At 45.0% G+C, this 9,580-nt stretch overlaps 1 protein-coding gene across 1 annotated transcript in view; it reads left to right on the forward strand.

Annotated features, from left to right (window-relative positions):
- ZDHHC14 (zDHHC palmitoyltransferase 14) overlaps positions 1-9,580 on the forward strand; it is a 470,395-nt gene that overhangs the window by 455,237 nt on the left and 5,578 nt on the right. The window lies entirely within an intron of this gene.

A 9,580-nucleotide genomic window follows, 5' to 3' on the forward strand; every position in this document is an offset into this window, starting at 1 on the left:
TGACTTGGTCATGAAGGTGCAAATAGCCTTGGAGGGGTAAATTGAAAAATCTAACATGGTTTAGAGGTCTCTGTGTTTATATTTTCTCTTTTTGCAAATCCTAATTTATGTTAAGAAATAAATCCGATTGTGAGCCTTAAGGCCCTTTTACATTTAGCGATGCACCAGCGATCCGACCAGCGATACGACCCGGTCAGGATCGCTGGTGCATCGCTAAATGATAGCTAGTGAGCTTCCACACAGGAAGATCTCACAGCGAAGCAGCAGTGACGCAGCGCACGATACTCACCTTTCACGCGCAGCGATCCAGACGTCCTCCCGCCCGCCTCCACACGTCGCTCGTCTCACACAGCAGGAAGCCCAGCAGGAAGCTGACGACGAGAAATGGAGCCGCCCGATCTCGCGCGATGAGCGACAGACAGCGGGGGAGCCGGTCGGAGGTAAGTATCACACATAGCGATATCGCTAGCAATATCGCTATAACGTCACAAAATCAGTGACGTTTTAGCGATATTGCTAGCGATATCGCTATGTGTAAAACCCCCTTTAAGGCCCCTCACATAGCGAGATCGCTGAAACGTCACAGGTTTTGTGAAGCAACAGCGACCTCGCCAACGATCTCGCTACATGTGACACATAGCGGTGACCGGGCCCCCGCTGCGATGTCGCCGATCATGCTCGAATGGCCTGGGCCATTTTTGATCATTGGCGACCGGCTGTCCAGCATGCATCGCTGTGTTTAACGCCATAACAACGACAAGCGACCTCGTTGGCGACTCAGAACTCAGCGATGCAGGCATGATTTTGCTTTTTCTTTTCAACGCCCCCCTTAGCTCCGATTGGTGGCCACTACAGCGCTATTATTCTCTGATTGGGTGACCTCGTCATAAAAGAAGACAATGTAATAGCGCTTCCATGCTTTGTTCCTGAGCGCTGTGGATCGTATTATACGGTTTTCCTTTAGCGTTTCACACGGGGACGCTGGTGCATTATTATTCGTGGATTTTACTACGTGGTTTGCTTCAGCGTCCCTGTCTGAGTCGCTAGTACGCAATTACTCATGGATCTTACTACACCTTCTGGATGATCCGTCTGCAAGGTAGGCATTGTTTGGGGTCTCAAATTAGGATCTTTGTTGCGTTTCCTTTTTTAGGTCGGCTATCTATTATATTTAATCATAACTCTATTCTACATTGTGGTCATGATTTTACACTTGCAAGCAAATAGAGGGCTGCTTGGCTTCTATCTGTGTACATACGCTTTGGCATGGGCAGCCATTTTAGTTTTTCTGCCCCGCCCGCCCCCGCCATTGTAGGATCTTTGTAGTGTTCCCATTACTTATGCGTTATTGTTCTGTTGAAACTTCTCTCATCTTTACCTTTTATTTTGCCGTTTGCACATCATGAACTATGCGGAGCGTGCTGTTGTGGTTGCTGCATTGCTGGTTGAGGGAGCTCGGCAACGAGATGAGGCACGGATGCTAGAGAGGCGTTCCAAACTAAAGTGTTGCATGTGAACCAGAGGTCCAAATTCTCCCACATGCAACTTGTAAGAGAGCTTCAGAAGAAGAATCCTCATGATTTCCACAACTATCTGCGGATGTCAGAGGAATCCTTCAAACTGTTACTGGAAAGTGTTATGCCACTTATTCAACGGAAGGATACAGCAATGCATGCTGCTGTCCCGGCAGACGAAAGATTGGCAGTCATGCTGCGATTGCTGGCCACCGGACGCTCACTGCAAGACTTACAATTTTCTGCAGCTGTTTCAAGGTCCCTGCTCAGCGTTTTAATTCCGGAGACATGTAATGTGGTTGTCCGCAGTCTATGGAGCTACATTCAGTTTCCCAAAACGGAGGTGGAATGGAAAATTATTGCCTCAGATATTGAGCAGCTTTTGCAGTTCCCCAACTGTGGTGGGGCTTTGGACGGGAAACGTGCGGATCACTCAACCACCAAACAGCGAATCCTATTTCTACAATTATAAGGGCTATTTCAGTGTCATCCTGATGGCCCTTGTTAACGCCAATTACGAATTTATAAATGTTGATGTTGGCATGAACGGCAGGGTTTCTGATGGTGGTGTTTTAGAGCACACACGTTTTGGAGAGCGATTGAACAACTGTGACCTGTACTTGCCTCCCAACTCGGAGACAACAGGCAACCTTAATTTTGTTTTTGTCGGCGATGAAGCCTTCCCGCTTCATGCCAATCTTCTCAAACCGTTCCCCCAAAAAAGTCTTACGGAGGAAAGACGAATTTTCAATTACCGGTTGTCAAGGGCACGACGGGTTGTAGAAAATGCCTTTGGCATCTTGGCCAACCACTTAAGAGTTTTCCACACGCCTATTAACCTGCGTGCTGCACAACTTCCTTTGGCGGTGCGATGCAATTGCGTACAGTCTGCTTGGCTTCATGGACTCTGACAACCAAACAAATGGTGAAGTGGTGCTCAATGACTGGCGTGCAAGCGACCCCACAATTGCAGAACTTCAACCAGTTGTACACGGCAAAACCAAGGATGATGCGAAGGCCTGCAGAGACAACTACTGCCAAAATTTTAACGGTCCTGGTGCTGTTACTTGGCACCATCAGATCTTATAGTGGGCTACTGATCACATTAATACATTTATTTTTCATTATCTGTAATGATTTTTGTAATAAACTTTACGTTTTACTTTATAAATGCTTTGTCGTTCTTTCACTAATAATGGTCCGTGCACACGGCGGTACGCTATGCGCATACGTGTGGCAGCTACATTGATTTACATTGATGTGCAACCCTTTTGCACTCTCTCTCCTCTCTCTCTGTGTATATATATACAGTGGGGCAAAAAAGTATTTAGTCAGTCAGCAATAGTGCAAGTTCCACCACTTAAAAAGATGAGAGGCGTCTGTAATTTACATCATAGGTAGACCTCAACTATGGGAGACAAACTGAGAAAAAAAATCCAGAAAATCACATTGTCTGTTTTTTTTTCATTTTATTTGCATATTATGGTGGAAAATAAGTATTTGGTCAGAAACAAGCAATCAAGATTTCTGGCTCTCACAGACCTGTAACTTCTTCTTTAAGAGTCTCCTCTTTCCTCCACTCATTACCTGTAGTAATGGCACCTGTTTAAACTTGTTATCAGTATAAAAAGACACCTGTACACACCCTCAAACAGTCTGACTCCAAACTCCACTATGGTGAAGACCAAAGAGCTGTCAAAGGACACCAGAAACAAAATTGTAGCCCTGCACCAGGCTGGGAAGACTGAATCTGCAATAGCCAACCAGCTTGGAGTGAAGAAATCAACTGTGGGAGCAATAATTAGAAAATGGAAGACATACAAGACCACTGATAATCTCCCTCGATCTGGTGCTCCACGCAAAATCCCACCCCGTGGGGTCAGAATGATCACAAGAACGGTGAGCAAAAATCCCAGAACCACGCGGGGGGACCTAGTGAATGAACTGAAGAGAGCTGGGACCAATGTAACAAGGCCTACCATAAGTAACACACTACGCCACCATGGACTCAGATCCTGCAGTGCCAGACGTGTCCCACTGCTTAAGCCTGTACATGTCCGGGCCCGTCTGAAGTTTGTTAGAGAGCATTTGGATGATCCAGAGGAGTTTTGGAAGAATGTCCTATGGTCTGATGAAACCAAACTGGAACTGTTTGGTAGAAACACAACTTGTCGTGTTTGGAGGAAAAAGAATACTGAGTTGCATCCATCAAACACCATACCTACTGTAAAGCATGGTGGTGGAAACATCATGCTTTGGGGCTGTTTCTCTGCAAAGGGGCCAGGACGACTGATCCGGGTACATGAAAGAATGAATGGGGCCATGTATCGTGAGATTTTGAGTGCAAACCTCCTTCCATCAGCAAGGGCATTGATGATGAAACGTGGCTGGGTCTTTCAACATGACAATGATCCAAAGCACACCGCCAGGGCAATGAAGGAGTGGCTTCGTAAGAAGCATTTCAAGGTCCTGGAGTGGCCTAGCCAGTCTCCAGATCTCAACCCTATAGAAAACCTTTGGAGGGAGTTGAAAGTCCGTGTTGCCAAGCGAAAAGCCAAAAACATCACTGCTCTAGAGTAGATCTGCATGGAGGAATGGGCCAACATACCAACAACAGTGTGTGGCAACCTTGTGAAGACTTACAGAAAACGTTTGACCTCTGTCATTGCCAACAAAGGATATATCACAAAGTATTGAGATGAAATTTTGTTTCTGACCAAATACTTATTTTCCACCATAATATGCAAATGAAATGAAAAAAAAACAGACAATGTGATTGTCTGGATTTTTTTTTCTCAGTTTGTCTCCCATAGTTGAGGTCTACCTATGATGTAAATTACAGACGCCTCTCATCTTTTTAAGTGGTGGAACTTGCACTATTGCTGACTGACTAAATACTTTTTTGCCACACTGTATATATATATATATGTGTATATATATATATATATATATATATATATAATTATATATTTAGCTTTTTAGCAGCTGCTAAAATTCGATATATACTCCAACACGTGATGACTTTTACTACACTGACTGTCATTTGCACCAATGTCACGCGGGGCTTAGGACAACTAAGGCAGAAATACCCGGGGCCCCTGTGGTGTCCCTTTCACTAGGGGAAACCCTGTCTGACCCTCAACCCAGGGTTTTTGCTGAAGGTGCAAATGCCTGAGCCTCCACCCTTTCCTTATCTCCTGCTCAGCCCTGCACTTAACCCTCCACCCTCCACCCAGTGAGGAGACACACCACCAAAGCTCCCACACAAATAAGACAGACAGGGAGAACTTAAACTGCACTGCGCCGCACACACACAGGAATATACAGTAATGTGAACAGGGCACAACTAAACACAAATATGGGAAGGAGAAAGGATAACGATGGATCATACGACACCAGATACGAATCTCTCTCTCTGCAACACCTCCACTCCAGACCGGAACCACTTGGTATGAAAACACAAGCTATAATCGGCGACGCCCATATGCCAGTATGACTATTTAAAGACCGTGGGCGTGACTAACCTTCCAACCTGGTCTCCAGCAGGATTAACCCCCGAGAGCCTGAAGATCAAGCCAGCGCCACTGAGGCTATAGTGGCTGGAGGTGGAACTACCTCTGCCTGCCGGACGCTGTGGTGTGAACAGCGTCCGACATGACAACCAACCCTTTAGGAAAAACAGAGAAAAAGAACAATTGCATAATAATTAGGAACATGGTGTACATACCAATATGCATACAATATATACCTATTTTAATGTCTATACACCTATGTTAAAAATTAGATGTATAGATATCCATACAAAACCGCAACGGTGCACACACCAGCATTCCCGTCTGACCATAGACGATGTATCGAGAAAGCGACACTTTGCGAACGCAGTTGCGTCTCCGATCAGGCGGATACGCTGAATTGAGGGGTGCTTCCCTTCGAGGATGCATTAGCGTCCCCAACGGCGTCAAACGTACGTCGTGACGTCACAACGCTCTGGTGGGCGTCGTTGATGCGGCGTGGTGCACTTAGGTGTCAATATGGCGGCCAGGCGTTCTGTTCCATAGGGGGATGCTGAGGTGCGATACCTAGTGAGGGAGGTGGATGCACGTGACTATGCAAGTGCATTCCATCAGCATCCCATGCACCACAAAAGGGCAGTGCTGAGGAGGATCAGGAGAGGCCTAGCCTGCCGATTCGGTGTGGAGCTCTCCATGACCCAGATCCGCAAGAAGCTGGCGGACCTGCGCTATCGGTCCAGTGAGCGCATCGCCAGCATCCGTGCTCAAAATTGCAGGGATCGTGGTGAGTTGTTGAGCGGATCTGGAGAAGTTCTGTTTTGTTGGTTATCACCGCCCCGGGATGCCTGTCCCGCCTTCTGCTCTGACGTCCTCTACTCTCCCCGCCATGCTCCATAGCATAACACATAACAGTACTAAACGCTTTATTTAACACCTTCATGACCAAGCCTAGAGTTATTTTGACCTTAATGACCAGGCCATTTTTTGCAATTCTGACCAGTGTCCCTTTATGAGGTAATAACTCAGGATCGCTTCAACGCATCCTAGTGATTCTGAGATTATTTTGACATATTGGGCTTCATGATAGTGATAAATTTAGGTTGATAATTTTTGCGTTTATTTGTGAAAAAAATGGAAATTTGGAGAAAATTTTGCAAATTTCACAATTTTCAAATTTTGAATTTTTATTCTGTTAAACCAGAGAGTTATGTGACACAAAATGGTTAATAAACAACATTTACCACATGTCTACTTTACATCAGCACAATTTTGGAAACAAAATTTTTTTTTATTAGGATGTTATAACTTGGGGTTAAAAGTTGACCAGTGATTTCTCATTTTTACAACAAAATTTACAAAACCATTTTTTTTTAGGGACCACCTCACATTTGAAGTCAGTTTGAGGGGTCTATATGGTGGAAAATACCCAAAAGTGACACCATTCTAAAAACTGCACCCCTCAAGCTACTCAAAACTACATTCAAGAAGATTATTAACCCTTCAGGTGCTTCACAGGAACTAAAGCAACGTGGAAGGAAAAAATGGTCATTTTAATTTTTCCAACAAAAAATTTTTTTTTAGCATCAATTTTTTCATTTTCACATGGGCAACATGATAAAGTGGATCCTAAAATTTGTTGAGCAATTTCTCCTGAGTACACCGATACCTCATATGTGGTCATAAACCACTGTTTGGGCGCACGGCATTGCGCGGAAGGGAAGGACCACCATTTGACTTTTTGAATGGAAAATTAGCTCCAATCGTTAGCGGTTGCCATGTCTCATTTGGAGAGCCCCTGTGTGCCTAAATATTGGAGCTCCCCCACAAATGACCCCATTTTGGAAAAGACCCCCCCCAAGGAACTTATCTAGATGCATAGTTAGCACTTTGAACCCTCAGGTGCTTCACAAATTGATCCGTAAAAAAAAGTACTTTTTTTACAATTTTATTTTAGCCTCAATTTCTTCATTTTCCCATGGGTAACAGGATAAAATGGATCCTAAAATTTGTTGGGCAATTTCTCCTGAGTACAGCAATGCCTCATATGTGGTCATAAACCACTGTTTGGGCGCACGGCAGGGCCCAGAAGGCAAGGAGCGCCATTTGACTTTTGAATGGAAAATTAGTTCCAATCGTTAGCGGACACCATGTCGTGTTTGGAGAGCCCCTGTGTGCTTAAACAATGGAGTACCCCCACAAGTGACCCCATTTTGGGAACTAGTCCCCCCAAGAAACTTGAGTAGATGTGTGTTGACCACTTTGAACCCCAAAGTGCTTCAAAGAAGTTTATAATGCCGAGCCGTGAAAATAGAAAATTAATTTTTTTTCCTCAAAAAATGATTTTTTAGCCCGCAATTTTTTATTTTCACAAGGGTAACAGGAAAAATTGGACCCTAAAAATTGTTGTCCAGTTTATGAGTAAGCTGGTACCCCATATGCGGGGAGGAATCACTGGGCACACGTCGGGGCTCGGAAGGGAAGTAGTGATGTTTTGAAATGTCGACTTGATGGAATGGTCTGCGGGCGTCATGTTACCTTTGCAGAGCCCCTGATGTGCCTAAACAGTAGAATCCCCCATGAGTGTTCCCATTTTGGAAACTAGACCCCCCAAGGAACTTATCTAGATGTGTGGTGAGCACTTTGAACCCCCAAGTGCTTCACAGAAGTTTATAACGTAGAGCCGTAAAAATAAAAAATCATATTTGTTTTTCACAAAAATGACCTTTTTGCCCCATTTTTTTATTTTACCAAGGGTAGCAAGAGGAATTGGACACCAAAAGTTGTTGTGCAATTTGTCCTGAGTATGCTGATACCCCATATGTGGGGGTAAACCTCTGTTTGGGTGCACAGTAGAGCTCGGAAGGGAAAGAGCACCGGTTGACTTTTTCAACGCAGGATTGGCTGAAATTGAGATCGGACACCATGTTACGTTTGCAGAACCCCTGATGTGCCTAAACAGTGGAAACCCCCCACAAGTGACACCATTTTGGAAACTAGACCCACTAAGGAACTTATCTAGATGTGTGGTGAGAACTTTGAACCCCAAAGTGCTTCGCAGAAGTTTATAACGCAGAGCGGTGAAAATAAAAAATAATTTTTTTTCCCACAAATATCATTTTTTAGCCCCCAATTTTTTATTTTCCCAAGGGTATCAGGAGAAATTAGACCCCCAAAGTTGTTGTGCAATTTTTCTTGAGTACACTAATACCCCATATAATGGGGTAAACCACTGTTTGGATACATGTCGGGGCTCGGAAGGGAGGGAGCACTGTTTGACTTTTTGGACGCAAAATTGGCTGGAATCAATGGTGACCCCAACACACCCCTAACCCTAATCCCAACCATAACACTAACCACAAGCCTAACTCTAATCCCAAGCCCAACACGCCCCTAACCCTAATCTTAACCCTAATTCCAGTCCTAACCCTAATTCCAGCCCTAACCCTAATTCAAACCCTAACCCTAATTCTAACCCTAATTACAACCCTAATTTTAACCCTAGCCCTAATTGCAACCCTAACCCTAATTGCAACCCTAATCCTAACCTGATTGCAACCCTAACCCTAATTCTAACCCGAATTCTAAGCCTAACTATAAAGGAAAAATAAAAATAAATATATTTTCTTTATTTTATTATGTGTCCCTAGCTATGGTGGTGATAAAGGGTGGATTTATTTACTTTTTTTGTATTTTGATCACTGTGATAGATTATCACAGTGATCAAAGTGTACCTGTAAAAAGAATGAATGAATCTGCCAGCCGGCAGATTCGCGGGAGCACTGCGCATGCGCCCGCCATTTTGTAAGATGGTGGCGCCCATGGAGAGAAGACTGCGGGACACCGGAAGGTACCGGGACTCATGAGGTACCAGCATCGGTGTCACGGTCACGTGTGTCTGGACACAGCGAGTACCGCAAGGCGAACCCATATGACTCACGTGACCCTGGATACACCGCCTCCAGTGGGGCGAATTTAAATAAGAAGACGTGCAGCTGGATACACCGCCTCCAACTGGCGAATTTAGGTATTACACGTATTTATATAATAGTCTGGAAACCCCGCCTCCAGTAAGGCGAATTTAAATAATAAAGGGGAACCTGGGTGACATTAACAGTGGTGGACCCTGCGATAGAGAATAGGGACCTGGAGACCTCCTGTACTCCCCTGAGCTCCTAACGTTCCCTATGCCGGTTCCGCACCGGGCGACGCACGCGTACCGCAAACCCTGACTCGCCCTGCACCTAAACCCTCACTAGGGAATTGGTCGGTGCGGAAACTAATCCCACCACTGCACTAAACACACATGAGGAAAGATGACAAAACAGGGGAAACACCACTTAGCTTTGCTCTGTTGCGTACGCTCCTAGCAACAGAGCCCACCACCTGCGTGCATCTTCTCCTCCACCCAGATCCATCACCATAACTGGATCCATCACCATAGTGCAGCCTTGGAGCAGAGTCCACCACCAGTTGCAGCTGCCCAGTAAACAGAGTCCCAAAGATGAGTCCAGCTTCTGCCATAAAGTCCAGCTTGCTTGAGTCCAGTTTTCAGAA

This window comes from Dendrobates tinctorius, unplaced genomic scaffold (genome assembly GCF_039654945.1).
Source record: "Dendrobates tinctorius isolate UK_male_01 unplaced genomic scaffold, ASM3965494v1 ptg000087l, whole genome shotgun sequence".
NCBI lineage: Eukaryota > Metazoa > Chordata > Amphibia > Anura > Dendrobatidae > Dendrobates > Dendrobates tinctorius.